The 14,279-nt window shown below is 34.0% G+C and overlaps 1 protein-coding gene across 1 annotated transcript in view; it reads left to right on the top strand.

Annotated features, from left to right (window-relative positions):
* Positions 1–14,279, top strand: part of Glra3 (glycine receptor alpha 3) — a 173,231-nt gene that overhangs the window by 1,457 nt on the left and 157,495 nt on the right. The gene's annotated exons all lie outside the window — the stretch shown is intronic.

Raw genomic sequence — 14,279 nt, 5'->3', positions numbered from 1 at the left:
GTAAGTATTTCTCCTTGTGTTAATAATTCCAGTTTTAATCTTTTGGCTGTCTTAAAAGTGTGAATCACATATTGTTCTGGCATGCCTATTTGTAATAGGAAATGGTTGAGTAGAAAATTACATTTCCTACAAATGCTACACTTCCTTTTAAATTGAAGTCTTAAAACAGCTCAGATCACAGTATTCTCAGTGAAAAGTGTATTAATATGATTTTATGGTCTTTGTAACTTTCAATTGACAGAGATCATACATCTATGTAGCAAATCAAAAGCATGTAGAGGTCTCATGCATATGAGTATGTTACAGAAAGTGGCACAAAATTCAGGTGAAAATACACTAGTCATTTGACATGCATGCTACTTTATGTATAATCATTTATAGTATTTAATATCAATGGTGGTAATATATATTTTAACAGCAGATATGTCTGTTTAGTTTATATTTAAGGTCAATTATTAAAATATATTAGTCAATGAGGTGAAATTTATATAATGAAAATTCATCACAATATTTTATAGTAACTAGATATGGAATTTTCATTATTGGATACTTTGATTTGTGATATTTTTAGTGAAATTCTCCAAAAGCAATACATCATTACAATTTATCTTTAATATCATTAATTAATGATTAAAAATTTAAACAATAATTCAATCATAAATTCTTAGAAAAGGACTCCCCCAGTGAGATTTTTATTTATATTTATATTCTTCATTATTTTTTTCTGTCAAAAGCCAGAGAAGATTTTATCACTGTTCTGTGAAAACTTTAGTAACATTTCAAAAATAAATATTTTTACCCCAGGTGATGGTCACTAAAAGAAGTATTCCATAGGACTGTTTACTGAAAATGATGTATAAAATATCTTCATGGAAATTATTCTTTGTTAACTAAATCTACCTATGATGAATTAGTAGAAAAGGAGATGTGAAGATAGAGCTTTGAAAGATGTTCTTCATTACTTTAAGCTATAGTCAGCTTACAGTCTTATTGAACAACAGAAATCATTACTTTAACATTAAAATACTTTAGCAAACTCTTTCCAGAACAAGATAGAGGCAACAGGAGCAAACAATCACCAAAGTCATCCATAATGTTCTAGTTCAAATAACTTTAACTGGTTTTTAAAAGATTTTAAAAGTTCTGTTGAAAGTTCATAGATAATTCTAAATAGATATATACATAATATTTAGCTAAAGTTTCCCAAAAGTGAACAGGCACAGGTGAGGAGATCAAAGAGCTAGAATTAGGAGTAAAAATCAAATACTAGGTAGGTGCTCAGCCACCACCTCCATCTCCTTTCAAAGGCATCACATTTCTTAAAGGTAAAAACTATCATAATTTATGCCACAAATATGTTTTTCTTTGTTTTGAACTTTATAAATAAGCAATAATTTGCATCTGATTCATTTTTCAGTACTTCATGTTTGTATGCTTATCCATGGTGCTGGACATAGCAGGAACACATTCTCATTAAAGCATGGGAACACTTTGTATGATCTTAGGACAATCAAAGTACTCCTTGCTCTCTTAATAGATTCACAGACTATTTTTCAACTTTGGTCAAATATAATTCTATCATGAATATCCCTGAACATCAAGTGATGTATGTACTTTTGTTCGTATGTATGTATGCATGTATGTATATATATATGCATATATGTATGTATATATATATGTGCATATATGCATGTATGTATGTGACCACTGTGTATTCCACATCTGAGACTTTCTTTAGAAAACTTTCTGGATGATAGGGCAGACATGAGTATGGTTAGATGAGAATGTTAAACTTTTGTAGACATCGTAATCTTCCCAAAGCTCTTATACCTAATTCTATTCCTATAAGTGGTATCTGAGCTCCTCTACTCACACATATCTGGGTAAGTGCTAAGATACTATAAAATGTCTAACATTTTTCCTGATTTCCATGATTATTATTGAAAGACCACAGTTTTTTGTCTTTATATGTCAGGATAATTTCTAAGTTTTAGCATTAATTTTGATGAAATCAGTCAGAATTATAAGAGCAAGAATATTTATTAGCACAAATCAATTGGAACTATCCATTAGGAAGAAACATCTTGGGTATTTTAAAGAAAACTTAAAATAAGATGAGTTAAACATATATTTAAATAGACATGTTTCAAAACTGTGTAGACACAAATTTCTAAGTGTTAAAGCTTTCACATTTTACTAAAACATTTCTGTTTTATTAAGCACTTTTCTTGGGTTTAGTTTTAATCCTAATAAAATAAGGAACAAAATGTCACTGTTCATCTCTTTTTGAAATGCAAATTGGTGATGATTAAGAAGGGCTTGCAGAATAAATGCCAAAACACAAAACCACAAGCAAAATTTTCTTTAACATGGTGGTCAGCAGATTATACCAGGTAACGTTTTATTTTTATAGAGGCCCAACATAGGTTTGCTATTTTGATATATTAAAATGTATTGTGGCTAAACCTGACAGTGTAAAACTTCACAGGTCAATGCTAATGAGCCAAAAAAATGTCTTATTGTATTACTTCAAAGTCTACCAAAACATTTTGTCATTTTAAGTTCTTGGTTTGGCTTTTTATTATGCTTAGGGATTGAAAACAATCCTTTTAAGTGGATTTTTGCAGTAGGTAACTGTTTTCTTATGTAACAATTGAAAAAGAATATATATCAAAGAATAAACTTTTACCCTTAAGGTTTATTACATAAGGTTACATTTAATCAATAATTTTATATATTCAATAATTTTATACATTCAATTAATTATACCTCACATACATGAATCTTCTGCTTCTATATGAAAAAATACATAGAAGTGAATTATAATCCAGCACCCTAGTCAATCTGTGCTTCAGATTACAAAGTAGGTTATAAAGTACATTTTTCCTCTATAAACTTAATTTTTTGTATTCAAACAACTGTACCATGGTATGTCAATCACATGTATAATGTTAAGAATTTCAGTCTAATTCTTTCATCAAATTCTATATATATGCTTGGGCACCCAGCATGGTTAGTTATACTTGACTAGGGAACTACTACCTTTCAAAGCATAGTACTTAAAGCACGGAAAAAGAAAGTGGGGTCAACTATCGAAAAAATATGCAAGCACTGTTTTCAGAAGCTTAAGGCAGGGAAGCTATTGAGAAGGTTTGACACTTGTTCTGAGTCTGGCCTTATACTTCCTTAATGATAACAAAAGACTATTTTGAGCTATAGGTGCTTGTACAGTCACAAAGTGTATGCCTAGGTAATGTTCATTGCCAAAGTTAGTGGAAGAAGCCATAGTTTGTTATTTAAACTCATATTCTTCTTGTTACAACTATTAACATAGCTCCCAAAGTAAACCTGGTTGTCTTTAGAGATGACTTTGTGGGAGGTACCTGAGGCTAGGCCAGACAACCCAAATTCTAACCCTAGAAATAATATGGTTGAAGGAGAAAACTGACTCCTTTACTTTTGTTGACTCCATATTTGTGTGATGAAATGTACATGCCCCAATACATAAATACTTACATAAACATAGACACACATACTATTTATATACACAAGTAAATAAATGTTAAAGAAATTGATAACAATAAAAATAAGTTCTACCTAAGAGAGAGGGAATGGAATGGAATACGAATAAAATTAGACGCAAATGATGTAACTCTGTAGTTACTATTATATGGGTATGTTGCAATTTGGATCAAAATAGCTATGTATACCTCTCCTTGTGAGAGAGAATTTCCATCAAATTTACATGTAATGACTGGATACTGTGGCATTCTTGTGGCCTTAGATCCTCAAGAGGCTGATATAGGCGAGTTACTGGAACCCAGAAAATTCAAGAACACCCAAGTGAACATAACAAGACCCAGTCTAAAAACATCATAAGTTTGGTAATAGAAATTAATCTATTCTGGCAGTAAGAGTCAGTACTTCCAGCTAAGAAGGAGGCCTAAGCGGGGAAGACTGAAAATTAGAAGCTTTTCTGTGCTACAGAGCAAGAATCTTCCTCAAACCTATAACAACAACAACAACAACAACAACAAAATAAAGCTGGATGTATTGCTTAGTAGTAGAACTCTTGTATAATGTATGTAAGGCCTAGGGTCAATCTTCAGCACAGAAAATAATTTCTTGAAGATGAAAAACAAGTAAATACTGATATAGAAAAACAAGTAATCATTGCCAAAGTTAGTGGAAGAAGCCATAGTTTGTTATTTAAACTCATATTCTTCTTGTTACAACTATTAACATAGCTCCCAAAGTAAACCTGGTTGTCTTTAGAGATGACTTTGTGGGAGGTACCTGAGGCTAGGCCAGACAACCCAAATTCTAACCCTAGAAATAATATGGTTGAAGGAGAAAACTGACTCCTTTACTTTTGTTGACTCCATATTTGTGTGATGAAATGTACATGCCCCAATACATAAATACTTACATAAACATAGACACACATACTATTTATATACACAAGTATATATCTTACTGGCATAGATTATAATTACAATTTAAATTCCAAGAGTAAATCTTTACCTGCATGATTCCTTTATAGTTTATACTACATATATGTATTTCTGTTCAAAAACATACCTTAAATATTAAAGGCATGCAGAACTTTTGGGTTAATTTTGAAAGGAGCACTGAATGTTTAGAACGTTTCAGGCATGAAATGCCACCCTTGTGTCCTGCCATCCCTTAGGTAAGTAGAGATCAGCTGTAATTTAACTGCTACCAATGTAGACATAGCAAATGTTTATAAAAAGCATATTAAAGGATCTTGCAAAAGAGAGATATAACTAATGCAATTATAAGATGGGGAGATGGCTCAGCAGTTAAAGATCAGGAGTACAAGGTCCAGGCATCTGCACTCATGTGCACACCTACACAGAGTAATATACTACACAGAGTAATATACACATACACTTATCTGCAATTAGAAAAAAAAAAGAAGAAATGGAAACCACATGCATAGGCAGTGAGGGTAAAACACAAGAGAGGGAGCAGGTAAAAAAACACTCAGCCTAGATCTCTTGTAGCATGTGGTGGGATAATGGATCCTCTCTGGTTTTCCTACCAAGCTTACCTGTAATTCTTTATATTGAGACTTTATATGGAGGTTATCAATACTTACCGAAAACAATAAATATAAGCACATGTCCATATAGAAGTGTGATATATTTATTCTTTGTTTTTTATTTACTTTGCTGCGTCCCATCAAGAATAGGACAGCTTGTAGCTTTGTTTTGCTTGGAGAAGTAGCCAGGAAGTCACCTCAGTATGGATTTGGATGAGGAGTAGGAGTTGTATGACAGAACCAACAAAATGTGCAAATCACTCGAGAAGCTCATGTGAGAGGTGAACCTCAGCTAAAACTGCATGCCAACATGCATTTTCTAAATTAGAATTTAAATCCTCTGGTGTCATCAGAGGGAGAAACTGATAAATAGATGTGGCCCTATCACAATTTCTGAGATGCATGATCTCCATGCAAGAGGTTTTCCTGGACAAAGTGTCACTGGTAAAGAACGGGGACTTTCAGCCCTAGCAGTAATCTTCCAGGTGCAGTTAAACATGAAAGCTAAGTTGTTAGTATTATTACAGTGTTAATGGATGGAAGAGTGTCAAAGGCAATTGGTGAGGGCATGCAATCACACATTTTCCACATTGATTATACTAAACCTTGAGATATTTCTGATGGTGTTACAAACATAACTACTCAAGTAACATGATTTGATGAGGATTAGTATGTAGATAACTGGGCCATGGGACTCCTACCTAACTCTGGGAACATCTGAGAAACATTTACAATGCAAGGCACTTTGTTCAGATTTAAAAATTCTTGACATTGAGACTTCTTTATTACCAAAAAAATGAATTTCTTAAATAATTTTAATAATAAAATTAAGTTACTATTCTATTTCTTTTATCCAAAGTAAGCTTAAGCTTGCATTCCCTATATTTGCACATACAAACATTGGTCTTAGATTTTAGGTTTTATTTCTTGACTTCTTTTTAGAGTTTTACATTTTAGATGACATTTCTGCTATATCTGAATCATGATTTAAGTCAGGAGCATTTTTCTAGTCTCTGGTTCCATGAGTGAAGTTCAAACACTCCAGTTTAAAATTGCTTTATAAATTTCACCTGTATCCTTCTATGGCTTTTATTAAGCTGTGTGGAACAATGGTTACATTTTCTTTCTAATATGCAAAGTGTTGATGCAAAATGTTTTCTTTTGATAGTTGCTGTACACACAGTATCTTTTTCATATTTATGTTTTAGTTTTATGCAGATTTTCTCTTACTTTAAAAATTGTAATTCCTCAAGGACAGTTTTATTTTTGAACTATGTTTTTATCTCTGTAATGTTTAATTCAATATCAGATATTAAGTAGAAACTCAACAAATAGTTTTTTTAAAGGTATCTGTCATGACATAAAAAGTAAGTTTTATATTCAACATCTCATATAAGATATATGACCAATGGACCATCTAGAGACTGCCATATTTAGGTATCCATCCCATAATCAGTCTCCAAACGCTGACACCATTGCATATATTAGCAAGATTTTGCTGAAAGGACCCAGATATAGCTGTCTCTTGTGAGACTATGCCAGGTCCTAGCAAACACAGGAGTGGATGCTCACAGTCAGCTATTGGACGGATCACAGGGCCTACAATGGAGGAGTTAGAGAAAGTAACCAAGGAGCTAAAGGGATCTGCAACCCTATAGGTGGAACAACAATATGAACTACCCAGTACCCCCCAGAGCTCGTGTCTCTAGCTGCATATGTATCAGAAGATGGCCTAGTGGGCCATCAGTGGAAAGAGAGGCCCATTGGTCGTGCAAACTTTATCTGCCTCAGTACAGGGTAATGCCAGGGCCAAGAAGTGGGAGTGGGTGGGTGAGTGGGTAGGGGACTTTTGGGATAGCATTGAAAATGTAAATGAAATAAATGTCTGATTAAAAACAAATCTCAAATCAGGCAATACATTAAAAAAAATATGACCAAACATATTATACTTTGAAAACATTACCCATTTTGAGGTCAAAAACATACAAACACTGGAAACTTTTAAAAGCTGTAATGAAGTTCTAGTTTTTTACTTCACAAAGACAATGGATTATGTGATGGAATACATATTATCACATAATTATTCAATCTTTGTTGTTATTAATTCTTTCTCAGATCTGTTTCATTATTGCTTTTTAAGGAATATTTTCTATGTATTATTCTAACCATAGCCATGAAATTACGATACCACAAATACACCCTTTGTATCTCTTATTTTTATACTCTATGTTTTTGTTCTTATGAAATAATAAAAGCTTAAATCCTTATACAAGAAGAAGTATCTGCCTAGCTTCCTTGGGGTAGTGATACCCCATATTCTAATGGTTGCCACCCTGATGTGATGATTCCTATACTAAAATTGCATAGTTATAAAATTCTGTATACTTTATACAATATAATACAATCATATAAAATTATAGTTTATACAATAGTCATAACATGGAGTCATAATTGAGAAATAAACATGTTTTGATAATTTTAGATTACTAGGTCTTTGCAGCTTTGAGATGAACAAATTATGTAGTTCAACTACTGGTACTGCTACATATAAAGTAGTCCTAAAAGCAAAGCAGCAGAGATCTTTTATAAATACATTGTTTTAAGAAGCCATTAAGCTTTCTTAAAATATAGTTTAATTTGTAAATTCCCTGGCTAAAGTTACTATTCGATGACAACCATCATATTCTTATCTATGTGTTTTTTTACAAAAGAATATTAGGGACACTTTGATTTAGTGTATTTTACAGTAATTTTAGTATTGACATTAAGAACATGTAGAATTTCATATGTGAAGTTATGGTAGCCTTCTAAAGCAGATCTCAGTTGTTAGTGCTCGTGTTTGCTCCAGCAAGTCTCCTGCTATGTAAATAGAGAAGGCTGAATGTAGCCATTACAAAATTTCACAACAGATCTGCCAAAAATTCTAGCAACAGATAAACTAAATTACATATCGTCAGTAGGGTGTGAAGAATCATCATCAGCAATGCTTGACTTGAAAAAATAATCTTATTCAGACTCTTCAAATAATCCTTCAAGTGTGAGCCTGTGAGATCACCAGTTAAAACCTTGTCAAATGATATCCCCATCCCCTCCATGAAATGACTGAGAGAAAATGTGAATTCCACTTCTTTGGCTAAACAGTATGCATTTTATGTCACCATCTCTAAGATACTACCTCAGATCTCATCCCTAGACTCAGTAGGGACATAACTTCCATGTACCTAGGCCAATGTCCCAAAAGCAAGGTGACTGAGCATTCCCCCTTCTCAAAGAGTAAATTCTTTCAGAAAAAGGCAGTGGCATATTCATAGTCCCTCCCATATCTTACATGAATATCTTGCACATGAAATTCCTACTGAAGTCCATCTCTACTTGCCTTTCTCTACTGCAAGAAGTCACTTTCAAGTGCCAGTAAAACATAAACTGTCTCATTCATTGAATAGAGATTTAGATCCTTCTTGATTGTTGGTCATTTACTGTTGTGTATGTATCTGTTTATGACTGCATGGATTTAGGAGCAAGGGTTAACGGTTTATGTATTAATACTTTTTTTATTGGGGAAGAAATTTTTAATTGAATCTCAAAGATTTAGCTAGGTGGCCAGTCAGTAAACCCCAAGGCCCTGCCTCTGTCTCTACAATGATGGGATTATAGACATCTACCACCACAACAGGCATTTTTACAAGAGTGCTAGGGGTTCAGACACAATCTTATATCAAATGTTCAGATATCAGTTACTTTACTGACTGAGCTATTGCCAGCCTCCTCATTTACTTTTGATAATAAATCTGCACTGGAAAGAAGAAATATAACCAGGAGATCACCAAACCTGAGGCAGATTATTCAATTGTTAATAACATATTGAAGGTCACACTTAAATTCTGTTATATCTGTTACAGCTCTCACATCAGAGTCACTGTCACATTTCTGAGTCCCTTGATAAATTGAAAATCGTGATATCATATAATATTTGGGTTTTCCCTTTTTAATCAATTTATTTGTATGCATATTAAGATTCAGTTGCAAAAACCTTATTTTTTTTACAGATGATAATCACTGAATATATAACCATAGATAACTAGCAAATAAAGCAGCAGTTATAAACATTGAGTAAAAGCAAGAAATATTTTTTTTTGGGGGGGTGGGAACTAACAGAATATGTTTTTAAGGAATAAGGATGTTTAAATGGACACAGGATTCCTGATCGGGTGTGAGAATGGAAAAAGAAGGCCAATTCAAATAGAGACTGAGACATTAGCAGGGACAATATTTTCACAAGACAACAAAATGGAGGCTACAGTTAGCTTCACAGTGACATTTCTAGCACAGGGTACACACATGTTCCTTTAAATACGTGAATACTTTTTGTCATTTTTAGGACTAAAAGTCAAGTATATGAATGAGCCAGTAAAATGTTTTCTGAGCAAACAAGAGTGCCCATGTTCAATCTGTAGAGCATTTGTAAAAACCACTTGCTGGTGCATGATTGCAACTCTGGCCCTAGAGAGGAAGAGATGTATGATTTCAAGGACACATTGACTCAGCAGTCTAGTTAACCTGATGAGATCTACTTTCCAGCAGTAAGCCTTGTCTCGAGACTACATGATGGCATTTGAGGTATGTCAGTAAATTGTTTTTCTTACATTCACAGTTAAGTATGCACATGTATATACACATCCAAACCCATAGGAAACTGCATATAAATAGATTTATAATGCATATTAGATGCAAGCACATGTGAACACTCATAAGAGCACACACACATGCATAGGTTTCTGAATTTCATAATGTTAACAAAGTGATTATTTTATTGTTAAAAACAGAATGTATCAGGCAACTCTGATTCTAAGAACTTAAATCTGTACCTTTGTAAAGCTATTTACTTGCTGATTACAACTCTAAGATGCACTGAATGGCGTTTCTACTATGTATCTAATCATCCTCTCATAAGAAGAGATTTGTCTTTACGGATATACAAAAGAACCTTTCCTTGTATAGTGTATCCTGCTGTCTAATAAAAATACACTAACTTCTTTGTGTCCTTTCTTTTTGCCTCCTATTTTCTGTAGTGAGGAAAATGGAAGCAGCAAGGATTATATAGATTAAATTACTGTACATCCCACTCTTCTTCAAGTTGTTACTTTGTAAGGATCTTAAAATACTTGAAAAGACCTTTGAATCCTTTCCTTTTCTCCCTTAGCCCGTTGGGATTTAGGATATCTCTTTCTTCCTACAAATCTTCAACAGTGAGCATCATCAAAGAGAGTGATTCCACTGTAGACCTCTGCTGGTGTCTCTGAGATTATAGTAATGTTGAATCTCATTTCTAGTCCAACTATTTTTCCTTAACCAACATCACATAAACCTCAAACTTTGCTTTACTTCAATATTTAAAAGTATTATTTTCTGTGTGTCCGTCTCTTTATTTAGGGATATAAAAATAAATATCAAAGACCAAGAGAAAACTGAGATCCAAGCTTGGAATGTAATGTAAGATTGTACTCCTTTATAGGAAACAATTGGCATATTTCAGACTTTTTTTTTAAATAGCAAGTCCTACGTTTGTCTGATTTCTCAGTTCATTTGTGAACACACATCTAAATAATAAATGTGAAGACAATACTCAGAGACAAACTTCATTTCTCATTTTGAAAGGCTCAGTGACATTTTTATGGACTGAGTGATTGTTTCAACTATGGTGGTCTAACTTTATAATGTAATGTTATAATAATATATATATATATAATTTTATATAATAATTTTATATAATAATTTTAAAGCTGACATTATCAAAATATGATCTATTCCTTTAGAAGAAATATGTACTTAGTAGTGGAGTGATGACTCTCTGTTTTATATCAATAGCTTGCCTTCTGAAGGTCTACTTTATAGCTAACATCCACTATAGTCATGCATATAAGAGCTATTGAATTGTCACAAAAATGTGTCTTTTTTTTAGCTCAGGTGGGATTCACTTGTAAGGGATTCGAAGTGCTAACTAAAGTATGATCAATGCAATAAAATATCCTAATATAAAGAATAATCCATATATTAAAAAGAAAAGGAGACGCATTACAACTAAGGCACATGTGAGAAACAGAGAATAACATAGGGTAATAATCAAATGTGTGTAAGTGTGAACACACACACACATACACACACACACACATTTTAACAACAGTAAAGTATAGTACCCTTAAAAATAGTATATAAAGAAATGATACAATTATGTAGAGAATCTTCTAACATAAATTTCATACACACACACACACACACTCATGCATGAATGCATGCACACATGTAAGCATAAACAGACAGAAGAGGGACTGAAAATAGAGACATGTTATTGATGACTCTCTGAGTTATTAGTGGAAAACTTCAGAAGTGATTTCAAGATCAAGAAATAGACCACCAACAGAGTGGAAAAAGATCTTTACCAATCCTAGATCTGATAGGGGACTAATATCCAATATATATCTATATATGTATATCTATATATCTATATATCTAATCTATACCTATATCTATATCTAATATATATATATCAAGAAGTTAGACTCCAGAAAACCAAACAAATCTATTAAAAATGGGACACAGAGCTAAACAACTGAGGAATACCAAATGGCTGAGAAGCACCTGAAAAAATGTTCAACATCCTTAATCATCAGGGACATAGTTCTACCGGAAGATCCAGCAATACCACTGGTGGGCGTATACCCAGAAGATGTTCCAACTTGTAATAAGGACTCATGCTCCACTATGTTCATAGAAGCCTTATTTATAATAGCCAGAAGCTGGAAAGAACCCAGATGTCCCTCAAGAGAGGAATGAATACAGAAAATGTGGTACATTTATACATTGGAGTACTACATAGCTATTTTAAAAATGAATTTCTGAAATTCTTAGACAAATGGATGTTTCTGGAGGATATCATCCTGAGTGAGGTAACCCAATCACAAAAGAACACACATGATAAGCACTCACTGATAAGTGGAGATTAGCCCAGAAGCTCAGAATCCTTCTTAGAATGGGGAACAAAATACACATGGAATGAATTACAGAGACAAAGGTTGGAGCAGAGACTGAAGGAATGACCATCCAGAGACTTCCCCACTTGGGCATCCATCCCATAAACAACTGCCAAACCCAGATACTATGGCAGATGCCAACAAGTACCTGCTGTCAGGAGCCTGATATGACTGTTTTCTGAGAGGCTCTGCCAGTGCCTGGCAAATACAGAAGTGGATACTCACAGTCATCCATTGGACAGAGCACAAGGTCCCCAATGAAGGAGCTAGAGAAAGTACACAAGGAGCTGAAGGGGTCTGAAGCCCCATAGGGGGAGCATCAATATGAACTAATCAGTAACCCCAGGGCTCCTGGGAACTAATCTGCCAATCAAAGAAAACACATAGTGGAACTTGTGGCTCTAGCTGTATATGTAACAGAGGATGGCGTAGTCGGTCATCAATGGAAGGAGAGGCCCTAGGTCCTGTGAAGGTTCTATGCCCCAATATAGGGGAATAACAGGACCAGGAATGGGAGTGGGTGGGTTTCAGAACAAGGGGAGGTGAGAGGGGATAGGGGATTTTCAGAGGGGAAACTAGAAAAGGGGATAACATTTGAAATGTAAATGAAGAAAATATCTAATAAAAATCAAAATCAAACAAATTTAAAAAGAGGTGTTTGAAATCTGAGTTAATTTCAATGAAATTAAAATCATATTGCTGTTGCTATTGTTCTTGTTTAAGACAGGTTTTCTCTGAATAGCTCTAACTCTCCTGGATCTTGCTCTGTATAGCAGGCTTGCCTCAAACACACAGAGATCCTCCTGCCTCTGCCTCTTGAGTGCTGGGATTAAAGGCGTGTGCTACCATTACTTGGCTCAAATTATAAGTTTTGATAATTTTTTTCTACTGGAAAATGTGATACCCACTTTCACACTTCTTACTTTCTTTACACTACTTTATGTATGGGCACTGAAGCAGGAAATTCTGGCCTATATATTCACTAATAATCTTGAGATTTTTGTTTTGTTTTGTTTGGTTTGGTTTTCATCTTGAAACAGCCAACCTATCATTGTAAACTACTGTGTGTGGTGGTGAGGTTGATACATTTTATGAAATAAATACAAGATCTCTTAATGCTAAAAGACATCTTTTCTATAATATAGGGCTGCCCAAACATTTTTCATATCATCCCATAAAAATTTAAGCATATAGATCAAAGATTTTAAAAAGATGAGGGAGTGAAGGTATGGGTATAGGTGAGGAAGTAGCACTGTATTCTGGCTTAAGTAAAAGGTAATTACTAGCTTGTATTAGAATGTGAGCATCCTTGGTTATTACTTTTTTGTTTCATGCTTAATGTTTAAGAAAAATCTGATATAGCTGATATATCTGACCCTGATATATCTCTTGTGAGTCTATGCCAGTGCCTGGAAAATACAGAAGTGGATGCTCAAAGTCATCTATTGGATGGAACACAGGGCCCCTAAAGAAGAAGCTAGAGAAAATACCCAAAAGGGGTCGGCAACCCTATAGGAGGATCAACAATATGAACTAACCAGTACCCCTCAGAACTGTCTCTCTACTTGCATATGTAGCAGAGGATGGCCTAGTTGGTCATCAGTGGAAGGTGAGGCCCTTGATCTTGTGAAGATTCTATGCCCCAGTATAGGGAAATACCAGGGCCAGGAAGCCTGAGTGGGTAGGTTGGGGAGCAAGACAAGGGAGGGCATAGGGGACTTTCAGGATAGCATTTGAAATGCAAATGAAGAAAATATCTAATAAAAATGAAATATAAAAAAATAAAGCTGCTATGGAAATAGTTGAAAAAAAAGAAAGAAAGAAAAATCTGGTCCCCAAAACCTCTTGAAGTCTAGTATAATATTTACTGTTGAGAGGTTTAGTATCACTATCTCTTTTGTTACATTTTCATCTTTAGCATTTCTAATCATGAATTCTTTTGTGGTATTTTAGATTTTCTGTTTGTTCTGTACCAATTCTCTCTCATTCAAAGAATATGATAGTGAGGTAGAATGAAGCTGCCCGAGCCACAGGAAGAAACATCTTCAGTCTGCCATAAATGCACTTCAGATACAGCACCTTGCACTGCACATAAAAATTCATAGTCACCTAAGTGGGAATAGCTATGAAAATCTGAGTATCGCCATGCTGTTGACTCAGTGCTATTTATAAAACGCATTTTTAAT

Source organism: Mus caroli, unplaced genomic scaffold (assembly GCF_978045245.1).
Source record: "Mus caroli unplaced genomic scaffold, Mus_caroli_1 scaffold_10, whole genome shotgun sequence".
NCBI lineage: Eukaryota > Metazoa > Chordata > Mammalia > Rodentia > Muridae > Mus > Mus caroli.
The sequence above is the reverse complement of the archived record's forward strand: the minus strand, read 5'-3'. Positions and strand labels throughout refer to the sequence as shown.